Genomic DNA, 21,748 nt, shown 5'->3' on the forward strand with positions numbered 1-21,748 from the left:
GGTATTTCTCATTTTATTTCAGGGAATTCAGGGTTAGTTGGTGGGTCTCTCAGGTGCTCAGGTCATGTCACTCACAGGGGACTTAGCCCCACAGGAGAGGGTTCAGATGTTCTGCTCCAGTGCCCTCACTCCTTTTCCCTCTCCTGGTTTGCCAGACGCCCTGCCTGTGGGTTTTGGGAAGGAGAGGCCCTGGTCAGATGTGGCCAGGCAGATGCTGGTCAGTAGATGGTGCTGTACCCCTTCAGGCTCCGGCTGTGCTCCCGCTGGAGGACCTGCATCACTGGGTATAGGCTGCTGACCTCGACGGTGCTGTGCTCTGCCCCGGGTGTCCTGACTGCCCAGAGAAGGCAGAGCAAAGGCTGGGGTGGGGGTGGAGGTGGGTTCATAATCCCTTTGGGGCATCAGATGCCGCTACAGGCTGGACCTGAAGGGGAACACTGGGGTCTGGAATGAATGCTGTGAATCCTGGTCTCCTCTCTGGGTCCCCAGGCACTGCCAGTGGCACCCTGGAGAGGAAGTCAGCAATGACAGTCCACAGTCTATGTTTCCCCTCTGGGAGGCAGGGAGGGGGAAGTGGGAGCCAGAGATGAACCAGGTCTGATCCAATGGGGAGTGAGTGCCCAGTATTAGAGGAGCAGCAGAAGAGAAAAGCCTTCTTAGGGAGCCTTAGGCACGGATCTCTTAGGAGAAGGCCTGCCCTGTGGTGATCTCTAATGAAGCAGCTTTCTTAGAGGATCCTTGCTCGTTCACGCTACTTTACTGGGGGTGGACATGAGTGTACACACTTTATTCTGGGTGAACCATGTACCTCTTGGGGGAAGAGTGTGAGAATATCCAGGAAGGGAAGGTTATTGGCTGAAGGCTAAGGCTATCTAGGTACCTCTTAAGCATGGATAAGAACTCCGGTTGCCATAGCACCTGACATGACTGAGTGCCTGGGGTCCTCTTGATTGGGTGTCATGGTTATGTGTTGCAGAGACAGGTAGGAAGTGGCTCGACTCCCGCGGTTCTCAAATCTCAAATCTGCTGGGGTTTCAGCCTATTCAACCTTACCAGTTCTTGTACCTGTGGCTCCCAAGGCATCCTTCTCAGAGCCTCGGAGATGACGCAGGGGACAGACGAGGCTGTTCCCTGGAGAGGCAGGAGAGGGGATCCTGCAGAGCAGGGTTAGGTCCGCTCTGCATCATTCACCACAGAAGTAGCCACGCTTCAGCTGACTGTCAGCGGAGGGTGGGAATGGAAGCAGAGCAACAGCTGAGAGATGGCACAGCCTCAAAGAGCTCTAGGGCTAGAAATTCTGAGACGTGAGCGAAGTCAGCAGATCATAATCATTATGGTTTGAGCAGATCTGATTCTGAGACTGAGAGATTAACTTGAACATACTTGAAGAAGAAAGAATGTGCTCACAGGCTTTCAATAACAGTTAATAAGGTTGGTATTGCATGTATTCTTATTATCTATCCATCTATCTATCTATCTATCTATCTATCTATCTATCTATCTATCTATCTATCTATCTATCTGTCTGTCTGTCTAATACATCCATCCATCTGTTCATCTTCCAGCTTTCCATCAAAGTAACAAAATACATGAGCTAATCACTTTAAAAAGAAAAAAGGTTTAGTTAGTTCATGTTTTTGGATCATGGTTATTATCACAGTGGCAGCCTAGTACAGCATGCTAGGACAGTGTGGCAGAGGCCCTGGCAACAGGATAGCAAAGAGGAAGGAGCAATGCCCCAATGACCTAACTTCCTTTGCTGGACACTATCTCCTAAGGTTCCACTATTTTCCAGTAGTGCTACAGGCTGAGAAAGAAGCTTTGAATACGTGGGTGGTGTGGGAAAATCCCAGCCTCACTCTTTCTTTCCTTCCTTTCTTATGAATATCCAGGTTTTTTAATATTCATGTGAAATGGGTAACAAGGGAAGTCATGCCAGCTGCACATTTGGACTAAAATGAAAAAAAAAAGAAAATTCAAAAGAAAAACCATTCTGTATAGTTTTGGCTAAGAGAGATAAATTATGAATTTATAACAATAAACTATGAATTTATAACAATAAAAAGCAGAGTGGGCTCAGGGAGATGGGGAAAAAGGGTGGGTCAGGCAAGACAGAGTATGTAGGAAAATTCCACGAGGAAACCTAATTTATTCTAAGTAAAGAAAGGATAACAGCAAGAGAACCATTTATATATCAAAATCCACCAGATATGTTCACACACACATCCATACACACACACACACACACACACACACACACACACACACACACACACACACACACACACACGACAGGGCAAGAAGGCAAAACTTGCGCCCTCAGCATGACCCTACGTGGGCACGGTCTACTCCACAGCATCGGCATGGTGGAGATTGTCTTACCATTGGCTGAAGAAAGAAAATGCTGAGATGCTGCCTGGGGAGTACGCCATAACAGCCCCGCCCCCTCCCCCTCCATGTGATGTGGGAGCCTCAGATGCAATCAGGAAGCAAAATGAAAGAGAGCATTCAGCTCAACAGCAGCAACAGCAGCAGCAGCAGCAGCAACAACAACAACAACAACAACAAAATAGTACAGAAACTCCCAAAAGAATAGGAGGAAATCAATTACGATACAGTGACGAAATGGGAGAGAAGGAGACCTGGTCAGGGAAACGCGTTTCTGTAGGGAGTGCCGATGAGGTCAGGGAGACTTCGTTGAGCGTCAACCGAGCTCCACCACCGAGCTCTATCTTGAACCCACAGGATGGAAGGAGAGAATCTGATCTCCACACGTAAAACCACACTGTGTGTGTGTGTGTGTGTGTGTGTGTGTGTGTGTGTGTGTGTGTGTGTTGGGGAGGGGCCAGACATGGGAACAGGATGGTGGCAGTTTCTGTAGTCAGAAATTGAAACATTTCCTGACAACAATGGAGAAGCTGCTAAGGAAGAAGAGTGGACATCCAGCCCCGACACACAGCAGATCCTTCCTGAGTGTCTGCTGCCTCTCCGGAGCCAGCTTTGAGATCAGCACATCCTGTGACCCACAGGCCCGCACCCTCTGAGGCGGCTGCTCTTCCCTGATCTTTTGCAGAGGAAACTGAGGCCCTGTTATGTTCTCAATGGCACACAGCCATGAGCACTGTGGAGACTGTTAGAACAGCGGCCTGCATCTTTAGGCCAAATCCCACGGCTTGAGTCAGGCCACGCCTCCCTGCCCCTCCCCCTGGGACTCCGTGCTGTGCCTTGACAGCTCTTGATTTATGATACCTGGTTCTTCTCCGTGCTCCTTGCCAAAGAAGCGGTGATGAACTAAATCATGTGATGGGAAACTTTCTGCCACTCCTAAAAGTTATAAAAAAGTCAAACCTTCTCTTAGTTCTGGGAGTTTAGTCCTGAGAGAATTCTGAGGGAGATTTGTTCAGGGAGATTGCTTTGAAGGGACTCCTCCGGCCCCTTCCTTGCTATCCCAACCTCTCTCTCTCTCTCTCTCTCTCTCTCTCTCTCTCTCTCTCTCTCTCTCCCTCCCTCCCTCCCTCCCTCCATCTGTCTCTCTCTGTCTCCCCCACCTCCTCTCTCATTTAAGCCCCTTTCCAGACTTTCAAGGGAAGCCCACCCTTGCACTTAGCACATCATGTATAGATCTCCATATATTGCATTGCTTCTGTATAATCACCCCCACTCCCCGTCAACATACACGCCGAGGCCTCCTCCTTCTAATAAACCTCACTGCAGGCTCTAAGGAACTGTGTTAGCTTCTTTTGCGGGCTGGCTGTGGCTGTCTTGCTTCTTTTTTACATAGAAAAGATTAGCCATGGACTTATATGACACCAAACACTGGTGCTTTGGACCAGTTCCTCGTTGATTTGGACGTGAGAGAATTGTAGGCTCTGGACTGACCCAGGCTTATCCTTGCTTCTGCCTGAATATCTGTCCTGCAGAGACATTCTCCACAGCAGTCAAGGGGTCCTGTCCCTAACTAGGGTTGTCTATGAATTTCTGGGAACTCATTGGGGTGTACACCTGAATGGTTTCTCTCATCTAGTCTCACATCACATCACTAGGGTTCCACCCTTACCACTCATGACCCGTGGGGACATCAAAGTACATATGATAAGACCTGGCCTAGGTCACCTAAGAGCAGGGATAATTAGAGCCTATCCCCATTCCTGCTTCCACCATTCTGTCCCCAAATCCTGATCTATTTGTGATGGATTTCTTCCTCTTGTTTTGAATGAGAGTGGCCCCAGAGACTCATATGCTTGAATGCTGGATCCCCAGTTAATGGAACTATTTGGGAAGGATTGGAAGGTGTGTCCTTGCTGGAGGAGGTGTGTCACTGGGATTGGACTTTGAGGTTTCAAAAGCCCACTCTCCCTCTCATCCTGTCTGTGTTGCCATATAACTTGCCTTCTATAATTGTAGCAAGCCCCTATTAGACGATTTCTTTTATAAGAGTTGCCTTGTCATGGCCTTCACAGTAACAGAACAATAACTTAGACAGAAGTTGGTACCTGGGGTTGGGTATTGCTGTGACAGGTTTGACTATGCTGTTTCTTGGAAAAATATGGAAGACTTTGGGATTTTGGGCTAGAAAAGTAGTGAAATGCTTTAATCAGGACTTAAAACAGCCATCCTAGTAGGAGCTTGGAAGACTTAAAAGCAACTCAGAGTATGAAGGCCCAGCTGAAGAGGTTTCAGAGGGGATGACCATTGCCAAGTGGCCTAAAGACCATACTTGCCATATTTTGGGGAAAAAATGTGGCTGCTTTCTGCCCTTGTTCAAAAGCCTTGCCTGAGGCTAAACTATGGAGTTTTAGATTACTATTACTGGCAGAGGAGATTTCAAGACAGCCTAGTCTTGGCTGGTGGTTTGGATGAGAATGGCCCCCATAGACTCGTGTGTTTGAGTGGTTGGTTCACAGGGAGTTGCACTATTAAGGGGTGTGGCCTGGCTGTAGTAGGTGTGGCTTTGTGTCACTAGGGGATGGGTTTTGAGTTCTCAGAAATTCAAAACCAGGCCTTGTAGCTTAAAGTTTCTCTTCTTGCTGCCTAGAACTCTTCTCCAGCACCATGTCTACATGTGTTCCATATGATAATAATGAACTAAACTTCTGAAACTGTAAGCCAGCCCCAGTGAAATTGTTTCCTTTATAAGAGTTGCTGTGGTCATGGTGTCTCTTCACAGCAATAGAACCCTCCAACTATGACACATGGTTATTAGTGATCTTATCACTATGATCTTATGGGCGATCTTATGATCTTTCTTATGAGTGATCTACAGTCTTATGAATGATCTACAGTGAAAACTTGGGGCAAAAAGAAATACGAAATGCACACCTTGAGAAGAAAAGGGACACTGGGAAATGTAATGCTGGATCCAAATTTATGCTCAAAGGGATGAGAAGGTTAAAGAAAAACCTGATGTTAAATGGAATAAAGGGAGTGGTGGCCTCAGGGTAGGAACCAGGTAATCCTGAAATCTGTGAAAGGAAAATCCTGGAGGGATTTCCCTCCACCTAAGCACCACCACGTGTCTAAAGATCATGGAGAAGGGGCTTGCTTGTGCACCAGTCTGCTTGCAGGTTTCTTGAAGTGTGTCCAGCACTCTCACAGAGACTTCTGTTCTTGCTGTGAGTGGCTGGGTTTAAGTCCTTGTTCATCGAGTTTTTGAAAAAGTCCTGTTTGGGTTATTGTGTTTACCACTTTTCCTCCTGCTCTGACACAGTTCCTGGTAGGTAGGAAGGCTGTGGTGGTTTGGATGAGAAATGTCCCCTAAAGGTTTGGGTATTTGAACACCTGGTCTCCAGTTGGTGGCACTGTTTGGGGAGATGGTGTGGTCTTGCTGGAGGCGGTGGATCCCTTGGACGTGCTTTGAGCTTATGCGGGCTTGCTTTGCCCATTAACTCCCAACGCTTTTGCTTGAGGCTGGCGATGTGATTTCTTGGCTCCCCGCTTCTGTTACCGCCTGCTGCTTGCTGCAATGGTTCTCTGCCATCCTGGATTCTTATCCCCCTGGAACTGTAGGCCCCTCAACACTCCCCCTTCCTCAAGGTTTTTTTTTTTTTTTTTGGTCACAGTGTTTTATCACAGCAACAGAAAAATAACCAGTACAGATGGCTTATTTGGATTTACAGTTTGTGAAGGAACAGTCCATCATAGTGGGAAGGCATAGTGATTGGAGCATGGGACACATGTGGTCACATTGTGTCCACAGGCAGGAAGCATCAGCAGACAGTAAGATCAGGCTAAAAAACCCCAAGGCCTGCTCTCCATGTAGCTACATCTTGTTCTGGTGTCTAAAGGTCTGACAACCTTTTAAAACAGCACCTCCTGCTGGAGACCAAGTGTTCCAACACTTAACCCATGGGGAACACTTTGCATGTGAACTATAACAGTTGTTATTCATATCTTGCTTTGTGGTTTGTTATAAAAGGCATGAGGTCAATCTAATTTCTTTCCTATAAATTTGTTTGCTTTTTGTGACTGGAGGCCATAAAGATTTTATCTTCATTCTTAATAGTGATATTTAGTTAAGTGTTTATGAATACTACTAAATAATTTATTAAAATGTCTTGCCTTTGCTTGGAGGCCATCAGGCTCCAATGATAGCTCTAAACCCAGGGTCAGAGCTGGCCTGGGTTAATCTTGGAGCATCACAGAAGACAACAAGCAGACCTGAACCCGAGAGAGATGTTTGTGGGGAGGGTAGCAGACGGAGGGTGTGGTTGGGAGGTGGAGGGAGCAGTCAGCGTACAAGGTGCACACACATAAAAATTTTTAAAAATGCAATTTAAAAAGAGATATGTCTTGAATCTGGGTTGTTTTGGGTTGATCTTATTTCTCACAAACGTTCATATCTTCTCTGATTTATAGACTTTGTTTTAGAGTATGGTTTTGGACACTGGTTAGCTTCTTCAGGGACTTCTGCAGTACGGGTATTATTCCTCCTTTGTTTGGCTTCTATCTCTTCTTCTTCCTGTCTGGTCGCTTTCATTTCTTTCATCATGTTATTCTATTTTTTTTAAGTCCTTCTGGCTCCCTCACTGCCTTTCTCTGAAAGCCTTTATTAAAATTTCATTTGAGCTTATTCTGCTCTGGCTGCTTTCTGATTTATTTTTCAGCTATAAGGTAATTTTGTGTTTTCCTTCCATTTCTTTTCTGAGTCCCATGAATTCTTTCCCTGTTTGGTCCAGCTTTGCTCTTGATATTTAAATCTCAGGCCCGGTGGTTTTATTTATTTTTTCTCTTTTAAGATGGCTTTCTAGAAGACTTGGTTTATGTATCTGCAGCGCAGCAATGTATTTGTCAGAAAGGTTTTAAACTATGTCTACCCATATAGAAAAGACTCTTGTCATTTAAGGAATGATGTTTGTGGAAAGAAACTATACAATTGCCATTGTGGACATTTTGCTACTAGACTGCCCCAGGGGGTGGTTGGGGTTTCTGTTGTTCCTGTGTTTCACTAATAAGACTCCCCAGGGATGGCTTCCTGTTTTCTTGCATTGTAAGGCAAAAAGGTATCAGTCTTTTCACCTTGCACGGCTGGCCTCCTTTGGTCTCATAGTCACAGGATAGGTTCTCAGTGAGCAGCTGGTGGGATTGAGGGAAGGAATAGCTTTCCTTTTATAAAGGGCACTTTCAAATAACTGCTTACTAGAGATTACTCCCGTGTGTATTTCAGAAAAACAAAACAAAACAAAACAAAACAACCCCACAAAACAACAAACCCACAAAACCCCAGAGGGGATTCATGTGCAAGATCTGTTTTTTGAAGAGAGGATTTCACTATGTCACCCCTACTGCAGTAAAACCTCACAGGCCTTCTGCCTCAGCCTCTGAAATTCTGTACACTTATCACCCAGATCAGACTTTTAAAAAACTATATTGAATTGTTTTTGGGGTGTAGACGTACAGCTATTCTGATTCATTTTGTTTTCAAAGAAGGGAGTGTGAGTTTCTTCACTTGATTTGTACAACATTTCTCCCTCGTGCTTTTTTGTTTTTTGCCTCAGTTTTCTGTGGGTTTATTTTTCCTGATTTGTTTTTGTAATACTGGAATATTCTGTAGGATTTTAAATTAACGATGAAGCTTCCTGTCAACCTATCATCCTACAGAGCTTGGATCAGGACGCATGTGGTTTGGACGTGGGCGGTGCTGTGGTCCAGATTTTCTGGTTTCCTTTGTCATGCGGGGTCTCACATCTCCGCTTCTCACTTTCCCTTCCATCGCTCAATATAATTTCTTTTTTAAAAAATAATAAAAACAACTACCAGTGCTGGAGTCACTGTCACTGAGCCCAGACCATGCTGCTACCCTCTTGTCGCCCCCAAGACCAGCGGACCCAAAAGATTCAAAGTCCAAGATGGCAACCCCCAAGGACCAGCTGATTGTGAATCCTCTTAAAAGAACAGATGCCCCAGAGCAAGATTAGAGTTGTTGGGGTTGGTGCTGTTGGCATAGCTTGTGCCATCAGTGTCTTAAAGAAGGACTTGACAGATGACTTGCCTTGCTGATGTCATGGAAGACAAGTTAAAGGGAGTGATGATGGATCTCCAACATGGCAGCCTTATCCTTAGAATGCTAAAAGTTGTCTCCAGCAAAGACTGTAGTGTGACTGCAAACTCCAAGCTGGTCATTATCACAGCGGGGACCTGTCAACAAGAGGGAGAGAGCCTGTCAGCAAGAGGGAGAGAACCAACTCAATTTGGTCCTTTGACATGTAAACATCTTCAAGTTCATCTTTTCTGACATTTCGTAGTACAGTCCATGCTGCAAATTGCTTACTGTCTCAAATCCAGTGGATATCTGACCTACATGGCTTGGAAAGTCAGTGGCTTTCCCAAAAGCCAACTTATTGGAAGTGGTTGCTATCTGGATTCAGCTCAGTTCCATTATCTGATGGGAGGAAGGCTGGGGGTTCACCCACTGAGGTGTCACGGGTGGGTCCTGGGGGAACATGGTGACTCCAATGTGCCTGTGTGGCATGGTGTGAACGTTGCTGGCATCTCCCTGAGTCTCTGAACCGGGAACTGGGCACTGAGGTAGACAAGGAGCAGTGGAAATTCATAAGCAGGTGGTTGACAGTGCGTATGAGGTGATCGAGCTGAGAGGTTACACATCCTGGGCTATTGGCCTCTCCATGGCAGACTTGGCTGAGAGCATAATGAAGAACCTTAGGAGCACGCATTTCCACCATGACTAAGGGTCTCTATGGGATCAGTGATGATCTCTTCCTCAGTGTTCCTTGTATCCTGGGACAAAATGGAACCTCAGATGTTGGAAAGGTGGCTCTGAGTCCTCAAGAGAAGGCCCGCCCTCTGGGGAATCCAGAAGGAGCTGCAGTTCTAAAGTCTTCCTGGTGTCCTAGAACTTCACTGTCCAGGCTGCAGCAGGGTTTCTATGGAGACCACACACTGTCTCCTTCCTATCTGAGCTGTGCCAGTGCAGTTGTGTTGAGGTGGTCTGGGAGAAAGCCTCAGGTCCCACAGCTCTACCCTGCTGCTGCTAAGTGGTACTTGTGTAGTAGTAAGTACTTGTGTAGTAGTAACTTGGTTAGCGCGACAGTCCCGCTGTTTCCGAGACACACTGCCAACTGTGTGCAGGCTTCGGTTATCCTGTGAGCCTGCTGCATTGCTGAGCTGCACACCCACACCAAACAGGCCTAGGCCAACAAGTTCCCAGCTAGTCATAACCTGGCTCCAGTGTGTAAGTCCATTGTGCATATCTTGTGCATAGCTGCTCTACAGGATACTTTGTGTACTATATGTGTCAGTGGAGTACATTGCACTATTATGTGAAATGTAAGATCTGCCTGTGGATGGAACCACCCAAGTGTCATGCCAAGGAAAACACCAAATAAACCTTGAACAACGAAAAATAAAACCCAATTACCTTCACTTACTTATTCTTGTATGGGTGGAGGTGCATCACAGTACTGGGGAGGTTATGGGTGTCGCTTTTCTCCGTCCACCACAAGAGCTCCAGGGACCTAGCTCAGGTCATGAGACTCGGTACTAGCTGCCTTTTCTTGCTGGGCCATCTCTCCAGTCTACTTACTCATCACTTAATTTTCTGTGTTTTTTTTTTTTTTTTCAAGACAGGGTTTCTCTGTGTACCTCTGACTGTTCGGCACTCACTATGTAGAGCAGGCTAACCTCAAACTCAGAGATCTGCCTGCCTCTGCCTTCCGAGTGCAGGGATTAGTGGTATGTACCACTATGCTTAGCTTAATCTTCAAAGACTTTCTTTCTTATTGCAGTTTCCTTCCTCAGAGGCCACGTGTTTACAGTATACTCCCTTGTGTCCTGGTTGCATCGATTCTTAGTCCCAGCCAGTGGGGCCACACAATGAAATTCTGCTTCAAAACCAAAAACAAGACCAAAAACAGCCCCCCAAATCCTCTGACTGATTGTTGTTATAAGTTTCCTCTGGGGTCAAAACCTTTAGGAAAGAAAACAACTCAAAATAGCTCCAGGAAGTGTCTGAAACTAAGTAGAATCAGGAGGCCCCTCCCTGCTAGAGTAAGCTATAAAAGCTCAAGAGTTCCCCTTGAAAGATCAGAGCCACGCTTCAAGGAAGATGCTCAGATCAGACCAACTGCCTTGAAGAAGCAGAAACCGGCTGAGCTGCCTGCAGGCTGTGCAGTGTGCTCCAGGGCTGTCACCAGTGCTGGGGTGGGCCTTGGTGCTGTAGCTGTCATCTCTGCTCTCATAACTAACCCCCCACTCAAACACATGTAAGTAACCGCAACAGAACTCATTAGTTCACCCACTTGGGCTTTGGTGGTCTGCCATGGGTTCCCTATCGGGGGCGAGTAGATGTGTGCGTGCATCTCCCTAGGAAAACCTTTGTTAAGTGATGCTAATTGAAAAAGGAACAGAACTAAAAAGCAATTGATGTCAAGAAAATACGGAACTCATCTCCATAACCAGGAAACAAATCACCCAAGCAAGAACTGGGCAAAGAAGCTGGGCACAAGGGCACAAGTTTAATCTCAGCACCTGAGAGACTGAGGCAGGAAGGTCATGTGTTTGAGCCCAGCATAGGTTACCTAAGATGCTAAAACAGAGAGAGAGAGAGAGAGAGAGAGAGAGAGAGAGAGAGAGAGAGAATAAAGAACTGAATATTTCATAAACAGCATACAAATGGCCAACAGGTATATGAAAAAATTCTCAGCATCACTAATGAAGAGGGAAAAAAATTCAAACCAACAGGAGGTATAACCTCACGCCTGTTACAATGCTAGTATCAAAAAGACAAGAGGGGTTGGAGAGATGGCTCAAAGGTTAGGAGCACTGGCTACTCTTCCTGAGAGGACTTGGGTTCGATTCCCAGCATCCATGTCGTGGCTCACAACCATCTGTAACTTCAGTCTCAGGCTGTCTGACGCCCTCCTCTGCCTGGCAGGATCTTGTGGAAAAGGTCCTGGCATAAAGGAGAGTGGACAGACTTTGGTTTTTGCTTTCAGGCCAGGTTGGCTGCTTCCATTACCTGAGGTGAGGCAGAAAGTTACAGTGGTGGGAAGGTGTGACTGATCTCTGGTTGTAAAGAACCTGAGGGCTGAAGGCATACTGCCCCCAAGGATGCACCTCTCCCATCTTACCTCCTCCGTCTGTGCTCCAACCCCCAACGTTTCTAGTGTCTCCCCAAAAGCACTCCTGAGAACCAAGCCTTTATTACTCCAGCCCGTGGGGAATACTTTATATTCAAACCATTATTAGCACAATGGATTAATTCCTTGAAAGCCATTTACCAAATGGATACAAGAAGCAGCAATGGATCAGAATAGTTATATAGCTATTTGCATGCCTGAGTGCAAGGGTCTGAGCTCGTGCAGTGGGTCTGTCTTTACCTCTTCAGCAGGGCTATGTGCAGAGTCTCACACATGTAAATGACCATTATTTTGCTAAATAAGGCTAAAGGAGAGAGTTCATGTATGTGTGAAAAATAAAATGCGAAGAGCTGCTCACAATGAAGAGAGAGAGAGAGAGAGAGAGAGAGAGAGAGAGAAAGAGAGAGAGAGAGAGAGAGAGAGAAGCAGGCTACAGCTCCCTTGAGGTAGAAGGCAGCAGTCTTCACCATGTTCTAGGGCCAGAGGCCTCTGTGAGCCAGCCTGTTGGCTGCAGACCCTGTCCACTCAGCAGGCCATAACTTGGCTGTTGCACATTTTGTCTACATCCATGGCCCAGAGACCCATCTGAAAGTCCATTCTTCCTGACTGGGGTGTGGGAAATGGCTTGTGACTTTGTCAGGAGGAAAAGGCCACAGCGCTCAGGGGCTGCTTCTTCAGGGTCACCTGGTCCTTATCCTTCATTCTCTAAACCGACCCCTAAGCTTTCTGAGAAGGTGGTTGACAAGGTGACCGTTCTTTTCCGAGTTTAAAGAACTGGACATTGTTGGAGCTGGAAGGTTCTGACTCATTGACTCAGTCACCCCACAAGCCATGGATGGGGAGGTCGAACTAGGTCCTGGGAAGTCAGAGATCAGCCACGCCTTTAAATCTTACATAGTTTAGAAAAAGCAGCCAGTTCCTGGGATGGGAAAGCGTGGTCTGAACTAGCTGCTGGTGAAAGCCATTTTCTGACATTTTGTTGCTCAAGGACACTGACTCATGGTGATCAGTGCTGGGGTCATAGAAGGAGAGTGGTGGAGGAAGATCTGTATCCCCACAGGACTGTGCTGGGCTCTTGCTTGCATCTTGCAATGAACTGGGTGATATCCCTGTCTGGGTCAGGGTTTTACTGCTGTGAGCAGACACCATGACCAAGGCAACTCTTACAAGGACAACATTTAACTGGGGCTGGCTTACAGGTTCAGAGGCTCAGTCCATTATCATCAAAGCAGGAACATGGCAGCGTCCAGGCAGGCATGGTGCAGGAGGAGCTGAGAGTTCTACATCTTCATCTGAAGGCTGCTAGAATACTGATCTTCAGATAGCTAGGATGAGGGTCTTAAAGCCCAGGCCCACAGTGACACACCTACTCCAATAGGGCCACACCTTCTAATAGTGCCACTCCTGAGCCAAGCATATTCAAGCCATAACAGACCCCAAGGCCAGCATCCACCCTACAGCTTGCTAATGGGTGGTTGGTTGGGTGCTCCCTGCTTAGATGCCCTGAGCTTCTGGCACTTTTTTTTTTTAGCTCTTCTTTTGACCCCCCCCACCCCCCCGGAGGGTCCAAAGCCCCAGCTCTTTTCTTCCTTAGGCCTTTTTATGTTATCATCATCATCATCAACATCACCACCATCATCATCAGCATTATTATTATCATCATAATCATTATTGCGTGTGTACAAGATATACCCGTTTGGGCTGGTGAGATGGCTCAGTGGGTAAGAGCACCCGACTGCTCTTGCGAAGGTCCAGAGTTCAAATCCCAGCAACCACATGGTGGCTCACAACCATCCGTAAGAAAATCTGACTCCCTCTTCTGGTGTGTCTGAGGACAGCTACAGTGTACTTACATATAATAATAAATAAATCTTAAAAAAAAAGATATACCCGTTTATCATGGCATGCATATGGAGGTCAGGGACAATTTGTAGGGATTGATTCTCTCATCCTCCATGTATGTGGGTTCTAAGCACTGAACTCAGGGCATCAGGCTTGCCTTAAGGCCCTGTACCCTCGGAACCACTTTGCAGCCCCTCAAGCTTTCTTTACTCAGACTATTGCTCTCTCCAGCAGCCCCTCTGGGAAATCACCTACCATAGTGACACTTTCTTTGAAGTCAGCAGGCACCCCTATCATGAGCTGCCTGCAAGGGACAGAGCTGGGGTCGGGGGTTGTTTTTTTTCTGTACTTTGAGGACCTGGCACATGCCTGGAATGAGGACACTCAAAGTCAGGAAAGTGACTTTCAGAGGCCAGCGTAGATGGCTACCCCATCTCATCTCTTCTTTTTAAAGCACACTATTCTTAGAGTATAAGGCAATATATAGACACAAAAAACCAAGGACACGGTATTTCTTCCTAACAGAGCAGAAGTTTGACCCTTTCCATCACCAAATCTGTCCTCTGGAGATGAGCAAGCAGCAATCAGCTTCTTGTGATGGGTGTCAGCAGGAAATAGCCTTTCAGATGTGAGCGGTCAGGGTCAGACTGAGAGGGGAATCAGACAGTTGCAAATAAAAGCAGTCAGTTGTCTGCAGGCCATAGGGAGGGAGTGAAACACACACACACACACACACACACACACACACACACACACACACACACACACACACATGAACCACCAAGTCAGAAGAGCTCTGGGCGTGGCAGGGGACACATGCTGTCCTGTGGCTACGCCTGGCTTGGTGCTTGGTGTTTTGGTACCATTGGTTGATGAGAACTCTCATTCCAAGCATCTCATGGCTTTTGAGTATAATCCTGCCTTTCTGCTGTGTGGCAGTCTATGTGTGGAGCTTGGATCACTGCATGCATTTGTTGTTTTCACAGAAGCCAAGCCATGGGCCTCTTCCACGGTGTCTGGGACACATGTAGGATGGGGGATGGGTCATAGGGGGTGGGCAGAAAGAAGAGGGGGAGAGAGAGAGAGAGAGAGAGAGAGAGAGAGAGAGAGAGAGAGAGAATGAGAGAGGTGATTATGTACTCTCCCCCTCCCCAGAAGACCCCGAGTTTCAGAGCAGTCTGGGCTACATAGCAAGATCTTCCACTCTATACTCCAATATTTAGCTTGATCAAGAAAGAAGATTAGAAAATTAAGGGACATGCTACGTGCAAAGGATGTAGTGAAATTCAAGCCCTGGATATGTTTTTTAAAAATTGGGCAACAGATTCTGTGTTTCTGAAAGTTGTCAGGAAAGCTGGCTTTCAGGACACAGGAGGTGGATTGCCTGCAGAACTTAAGTCTTGGATGAGCAGGGTCTCATGGATCTGTATACGTCACAGGTATCAAACACGGAGGTCAGAGTACTGAGAAGAAGGGACATAGCAGCAATGACTGATTAGATATGCCCTCAGAAACACTTTCCCAGTGAGAGGCGGAGACGTCAATGTTAGGTTTTCTCAGTTTCTCTGAACATGAAGGCATAAAAAGCTGGTTTATATGCAGAAGGCGGTTGCTTAGCACCAGTTTGTGTGCTCTGGGCACTGAGCTCTTGCTACATGAGACTCTTCTTCAGGCTGCTGAGAGCTGCAGGGGTTTAGGACAGACTGAAGCAGGCACAGAAAGAAAGGAAAGCCTTGGGAGGGTCTGGAAGGAGACTCTACCAAAGAGAAGTTAAGACCCACTAATTAAGTCCAAGGAGAGCAATGAGCTGCTCAAACGGTAAAGACCTGGGTGAGCAGGGAGCCTCAGGACCTGCCAAGGGAATCCCAGATAATCCCAGTCCCGCCCAGCCCAGGCCGGGCAAGCCTCCATCCCTTCCTGGTCACCCTCCATCCCTTCCTGTTGATGTGGTCTGCTTCACCCTGGATTTCAGCTAGGAGATTAATGAGACCACACTCAGCTACAGTCTTGCAGATTCTAGTAGACACCTTGCTGGAACTATGCCTGAGTCTGTGAGAGGTTCCCAGGGTGAACCTGACTCAGAGATGGGATAGCTCTCTATTTCTCAGTCTTGGGTGGGCACTTGCCTCTCAGAGTTGACAGTCTGAGTCTGCAGCCTTCCTCCGTGTCTGGATCCAAGGAAAATGAGTGACAGGTGCAAGAATGAACTTAGGGACCTCAGACATAAAAGGCTGAGGGATGTCCCCCCCACATCCAGCAGAGACACCTAAGATGCTTTCCCACGTAGCTCTCTCATGTCTTCTGAATTCATTCTTCATTTCACACAGTGCAATTTTACCCATGCCTTAAAGTAGATGTCTTTGCTTTTCCCCCTCTCCCTCCAGACCAGCCACATTCTCTGGCTTAAAGGAATCTTGTAGTCTCAAGGAACAATTACTGTGTCAAGGTCCTCTCATGACTCAGACCTTGTATTTTAAATTTGCATTTTTGTTTTCAAAATCTTTCAAGACTGAAGGGCTTCTCCTTTCTTGCCCAGGACCCATTTTTTTTTTTTTGCCTTAAATAGGTATTTTATATATATATATATATATATATATATATATATATATATATATATAAATTAATAGGGGGTGGGGGGAAGGCAGGGTGGAAGGGGAGGGGAATTACTCCCAGGAGCCATCTTTTTCCTTCCATTTTGGGTTCCATAGCTTGAACTCAGGTCACCAGGCAAGTGCTTTTATTCAATGAGCTATCTTGGTGGCCCAACTATTTATTTATTTTATTTTTTTTTTTAAAGATTTATTTATTATATGTAAGTACACTGTAGCTGTCTTCAGACACTCCAGAAGAGGGCATCAGATTTCGTTATGGATGGTTGTGAGCCACCATGTGGTTGCTGGGATTTGAACTCGGGACCTTCAGAAGAGCAGTCGGCGCTCTTAACCACTGAGCCATCTCGCCAGCCCCCCAACTATTTATTTTTAAAGTATATTTTAGAATTTTCTTTGTGTTTTTTTTCTGAGGCTTATATATGCACCTTAACATGAAAGTACTTCAGATTTATGTTGACTGAATTCCAATAAGATACAGAACTGTAGCCCTGTGTTGCTCCCTTCCTGGTCTCTATATGTGTGCGCTGATCATTATACGTATTGCAGACACACATGGTACAAACCCTACGTGCTGCCGTCCTATGTGGATGAACTGGCTCCGCATCTCCACTCCCACGTCTCCAGTCCCATCTCTCTTCGTAAGGCTCCAGCCTCTCCACTTCTCTTTCTCACCCACCTGTCACCACAGACACACACATTGTGACGGCTCCCACAGCAGGCTGGCCCTGTGGCTGGTGGGCCCCTGGGTGGCATCCTCCATCCACACCGCACGGCGTGGCAGCAAGTGGGTGCCTATGGCTGGCCTGTGCTGTGTGCTGGAGGGCAGGGCTGGGGGTGGCACAGTGGTCTGCGGGTCTCTGTGTCTTCCTCCTCCTGAGCTGTTCTTCCTGGACTTGATTTGATTTAAGTTCTGGTCATCGAGGCAGGCCTCCAGTTCATCAGGCTAGGCTGAACAAAGGGCCGTCCTTCTCTGCACCCTCTCCCACAACTGATTGATATGAGAGCAACACCAACCACAGGATTTCTTTTTGCCCATTGCCCAAGGGTGAAGGACGGGGAGGGGTGGGGTGGGAGTGGGTGGGTGCGTGCAAGGCGGCATTGGGTGGCTTGCTGGAGCAGTGCTAGAGAGCTGGCCCTGGTGGTTCAGATAAGGGAGAACTGTTGGGCTAGCCATGAGCAGCTCAGCTACTACCCAGGTCCAGATCCAAGGCTCTGAGTTGATACCCCAAAATCTCTATCATCTACAAATGGTTGGGACTCGCGAAAGGACCAGTCTTGTTGTCCTAAAGCTGCAGAATCGCCATGACACAGGACAGTCCTGATGAGGATCCAGTATTGGTGGTGTCAAAGAACCCAGAGATCTCAAACCAGACCAATGACTCTTGTGAAGATGTGTGGACAGAGGGGTGCTCTGTGGGACACACTGTGCCACACTGTAGCTTCCAAGGTGAGTTGCATTCTATGCTGTTTTGTTCTTTATTTGTTTGGGTGTGTTTTATTTGTGTGTGGGGGATAGAGGTTGAAAAGGTGGATACAGGGGACGGAGATGATGAGCGGGGCTGGGTGCGTGATGTGAAACTCACAGAGAATCAAAGAGTTAAAAAGTCACTTTATTTGACTTCATGACTTTCAAAGAAGTTAGGAGGCAGGGTGGGAACACAGAGTTTTTTTTTTTTTTCTCTGACTGTCATTGTTATTTGTGGTTTGTTCCTGACGTTGACTGAGCCTCCCCCGCTCTCATTTCCTCATGCTTCAGTTCCACCCGCTCTGCGTTGTTAGTGTCAGATATTTTACCTCAGTCTTCCTTCATCATGATGTGAGTTGCGGTGGTCAGCCTCGGCTTTAAACAGTGCACGCATGGGAAGTTCCAGGAGAACAAGTCATAGGTTCCCAAATGGGCACCGCTCCAAGCAGTGTGACGAAGTTCTGTGCTGCCCTGTCACGTCCTGCGTAGGATGTGAGTCACCCCTCACCCACCATGTCCACACTGTACTCCTCTGGCTCCCGTAGGAGTCCCCAAGGTTTTCAGAGCCACTGTCATAGTGAGAGTAGTGACACGGACAGTGTAGACACACCAAAGTGAAACTATGGAGTACTTACCTAAGTGCCACCCTTCATCACCCCAGGAGGAAAAGAAGTACAGGCTAATGAGAAGGGGTTGAGAGAGGGGGGGGGGTGGGGGGAGGGGAAGGGGAAGGGGGAGGGAGAGGGAGGGATATGATATACACACACGTTTCATAGTATAGTCTTATAGTGGTTCTTAGTTTATTATTAGCTAGTGTTATTCTGTTACTGTGCTTAATTTATACATTTTACTTACGTTATCCTAGGACTATGTGTAGGGAAGAAGCCGTGACACACATGCTGGCACTGTTTCCAGTTTCTTGTACCCTCCATGGATCAGAGGAGGAAGTCAATTGTACATCCATTCTCTACAGGGATAACAGTGTGATTTCACAGATGCTATCTTTTGCATCTTTTCATTAGCCAAAAAAAAAAAAAAAAAAAAAAGAAGGCACTTAATTGCACCGTACTTGCTATTTCCCAGGCGAGTAGCTTTCGTGGAGTGCTTTGATTCTTTCTGAGTGTTTAAATTACTTCCCAGTCAAGAACATCTATGAGTCTCTGCAGAAGACCTGATAGCAGCTTCTACCATCCATGTTGGGCAGCTCGCAGCTGCCTGTAACTCCAGCTCCAGGGGATGAAATCCACCACCTGGCATCTGCAGGCACTTGCATGAACTTGCGTAAACCCTGCCCCTTGTATACATCATTAAAAAAATAGCATGAATATTTAAGCTACTCCTGGTGCTAATTCTTTTCAGTTTAAAGAATATTCTTTGCCCAGGTTGACCTTCAACTCCCTCTCTTTAAGATGTATGTATTTTGCTTTATGTGCACGGGTGTTTTGCCTGCGTATACGCATGGGCACCACATGCGTGGGCGCCCATTGGATTCCTTGGAATTACAGATGGTTGTGAGCCACCACCGGTGCCGGAACTGAACTAGTTTCTCAGCAGGAACAGTAAGTACTCTTGGTTGCTGAGCCGTCTCTTCAGCTCCGGGCATTGGGCTCTTGTTTTTCCACCTTGGGCTCATGAGCACTTGACCTGACTCACAGATGTGCACCTCTGCCTCAGCTTCATTTTAAAAAATAGCTTTGCTCCACGAGAGAGTCTTAGTCAGCAGTCTCTCCCTGGGCTTTGAACATATCATTCCGCTGCCTTCTGACCTCGACTGCGTCTGAAGCAAACGAAGCACTGTTGATCTTGTTGGAGGTTTCTTTGTCTGTGAGCGTCATTTTAAAGCCTGTTTTCTCACTTTCACTTGTCATTGTCTCTCTTCTTTCACCAGTTTGCTTATGCAAATGGTCTCAGCTTTGTTTTGGTTGGAGTCTTGGTTTTGTTTGTTTGTTTGTTTGTTTATTTACTTATTTATTTATTTGACACAGTGTCTCAATGAGCAGCTGTACCTGGTCTGGAACTTGCTACACAGACCAGGGTAGTTTTGAACTCACAGAGATTCACCTGCCTCTGCCTCTTCAGTGCAGTCAAAGATGTGCACTAGCATACTTGACTGAAGTCTTAGTTTTTAAAAAATGTGTATAGATTAATACGTTCATTAAACTCAGAAAGCTTAGCTATTAGTTCTTCAAATAACTTTTTGTTTTATAACCTTTCAATTATATTTATTATAGTGTTATTGCAGGATTATACACACAGAATCAATTTTCTAATTTGGAAATGGAAAGTAAACAATATAAAGAACATCTGTATGAGAAATTGGCATATATAAAGATACCAAATTTCTATATTCTTGTGGTCTTAACATGGGGCTGGGAGCTTGACCATGCTCCAGTGAGTATATGGGCAATGAGAACTTGGCATCGGGGCTGGTGAGATGGCTCAGTGGGTAAGAGCACCCGACTGCTCTTCCGAAGGTTCGAAGTTCAAATCCCAGCAACCACATGGTGGCTTACAATCACCCATAATGAGATCTGACTCCCTCTTCTGGTGTGTCTGAAGACAGCTACAGTGTACTTACATATAATAAATAAATAAATAAATCTAAAAAAAAAAAGAACTTGGCATCTATCTCTATATCCATCTCTCTCTCTATATATATCTTATTGTTCTTTTTTTTTGGGAGGGGGATGCCACAGGGTAGAGGGTAGGCCAAACCTGGGAGGACTGGGAAGTAAGTATAACTGGTGTGCCTTATAGGAACTCCCAGTCAATAAAAATACTATGTTGGAAAAAGATTATACATGGGGGAAGTTTCTGTTCCTCTTGTTTTAGGCACAACATCCAAGCACAATTCAGGCCACGATAAAGAAAGGCGTTGCCGGCTTTTGTCCTTGGAGCACACAGTGCTTGCGCTGCAGGGTGTGGGAAGGCAAGCAGCCAACGGGTAAGCCTTACCATAAGGTTCTGCTTATGTGAGAAGTAAGTTTTAACTGTACAGAGCGATCAAGAATTCAGATCTTGCTAATACTGCAGGAATCTACTTTGTGTGAACAATCCTCATGTGCTTTATCACAACAGATGCCGGAGGCGGTTACTAGAGGCGGGCAGGCTCCTGTAAAAGATGGCCAAAGGCGTTTGTAGATTTTGGGAATACTATGAGCAACTTCTGGTGTCAGTTCTTTTCAGCTTAAAAACCATTCTTTGACTGGGCTAGCCTCGAACTCTCTCTTTTAAGATTTACTTCTATTACTTTATGTATATGAAAGTATACATATTCTGCATACATTCTGAGGCAGCTCTCAAAACAAGATTTTGGGAAGAGCATACTTCTGCCTTAGCTAACGCCAATCTGTTTTCTTCTCAAGTCACCTTTTACAATCCTGAGCTATGACACAAACACAGGAAAGGTTTACCGAACATAAACACTGTTAGTGACACATCACTGAGTGAATAGACCTGCCAAACTCTCACTGAGTCAGGAGAACATTGCCAACACCGGAGTGAGTCACACCCTCAAGGTTCCCTGAGCGCTGCTCAGCTTTGCCTTAGGATGGTCCATTAGAAGCAACTGAAACAATGAGTCCCTGCTGGGGACGCTGAGGCACAGAAGACGGGAAAGCAAGGGAGAGCTGAAGAGCACAGCCACAGACGAGGGGTGCTCCGTCTGATGGACGTCCACGGAACAAAAGCGAACCCGAGTCTGTCCTCCCTTGAAGCACAAGGGGCAGGCTTTTGTGTGCCCACCAGGCACCAGTCAGGGTCTTGTTTGAGAACAGGAGCATAGCTTCCCAAGCAAGATGCTCCCATTTGGCAAAGGACTGGGGCAAAAACTGTGACGCACACAGGTGGCCGGCCACCTTATGCAGAAAGCCGGTTAGTTTTGTTTGGTTGTTTCTTCCACCTCCTCTTCTTCCTCTTTCTCTTCTTCTTCCCTTTCCTCTTCCTCCTTCCTCTCCCCCTCCTTCCTCCTTCCTCTTGTTTCCTCCTCCTCTTCCTTCTCCTCCTTTCTTCTTCTGTCGACTGTCAAGCCAGGGTCACCTGGGCAGAGGGATCTTTAATTGAGAAAGTACCCCCTGCAGGCAAGTGTGCAGGAGAGTCTAGCTCGTTGTGGGCAGCGCCACCCTTGTACAGGTGGCCCTGGTTTTTATAAGAAAGCAGGCAGAGCAAGCCACAGACACAAGCCAGTAAGCAGCATCCTCCATGGGCTCAGCTTCAGTTCCTGCCTCCAGGTTCCT

At 46.6% G+C, this 21,748-nt stretch overlaps 1 long non-coding RNA gene and 1 pseudogene across 1 annotated transcript; both read left to right on the forward strand.

Annotated features, from left to right (window-relative positions):
• Gm11980 (predicted gene 11980) lies at positions 8,256-9,833 on the forward strand (annotated as a pseudogene).
• Positions 17,431-18,499, forward strand: Gm39575. The gene is made up of 3 exons (XR_872237.1): positions 17,431-17,495; positions 17,805-18,005; positions 18,379-18,499. It is a non-coding gene; the product is annotated as a predicted gene, 39575 (long non-coding RNA).
• The last annotated feature ends 3,249 nt before the right edge of the window (positions 18,500-21,748 follow it).

Source organism: Mus musculus, chromosome 11 (genome assembly GCF_000001635.26).
Source record: "Mus musculus strain C57BL/6J chromosome 11, GRCm38.p6 C57BL/6J".
NCBI lineage: Eukaryota > Metazoa > Chordata > Mammalia > Rodentia > Muridae > Mus > Mus musculus.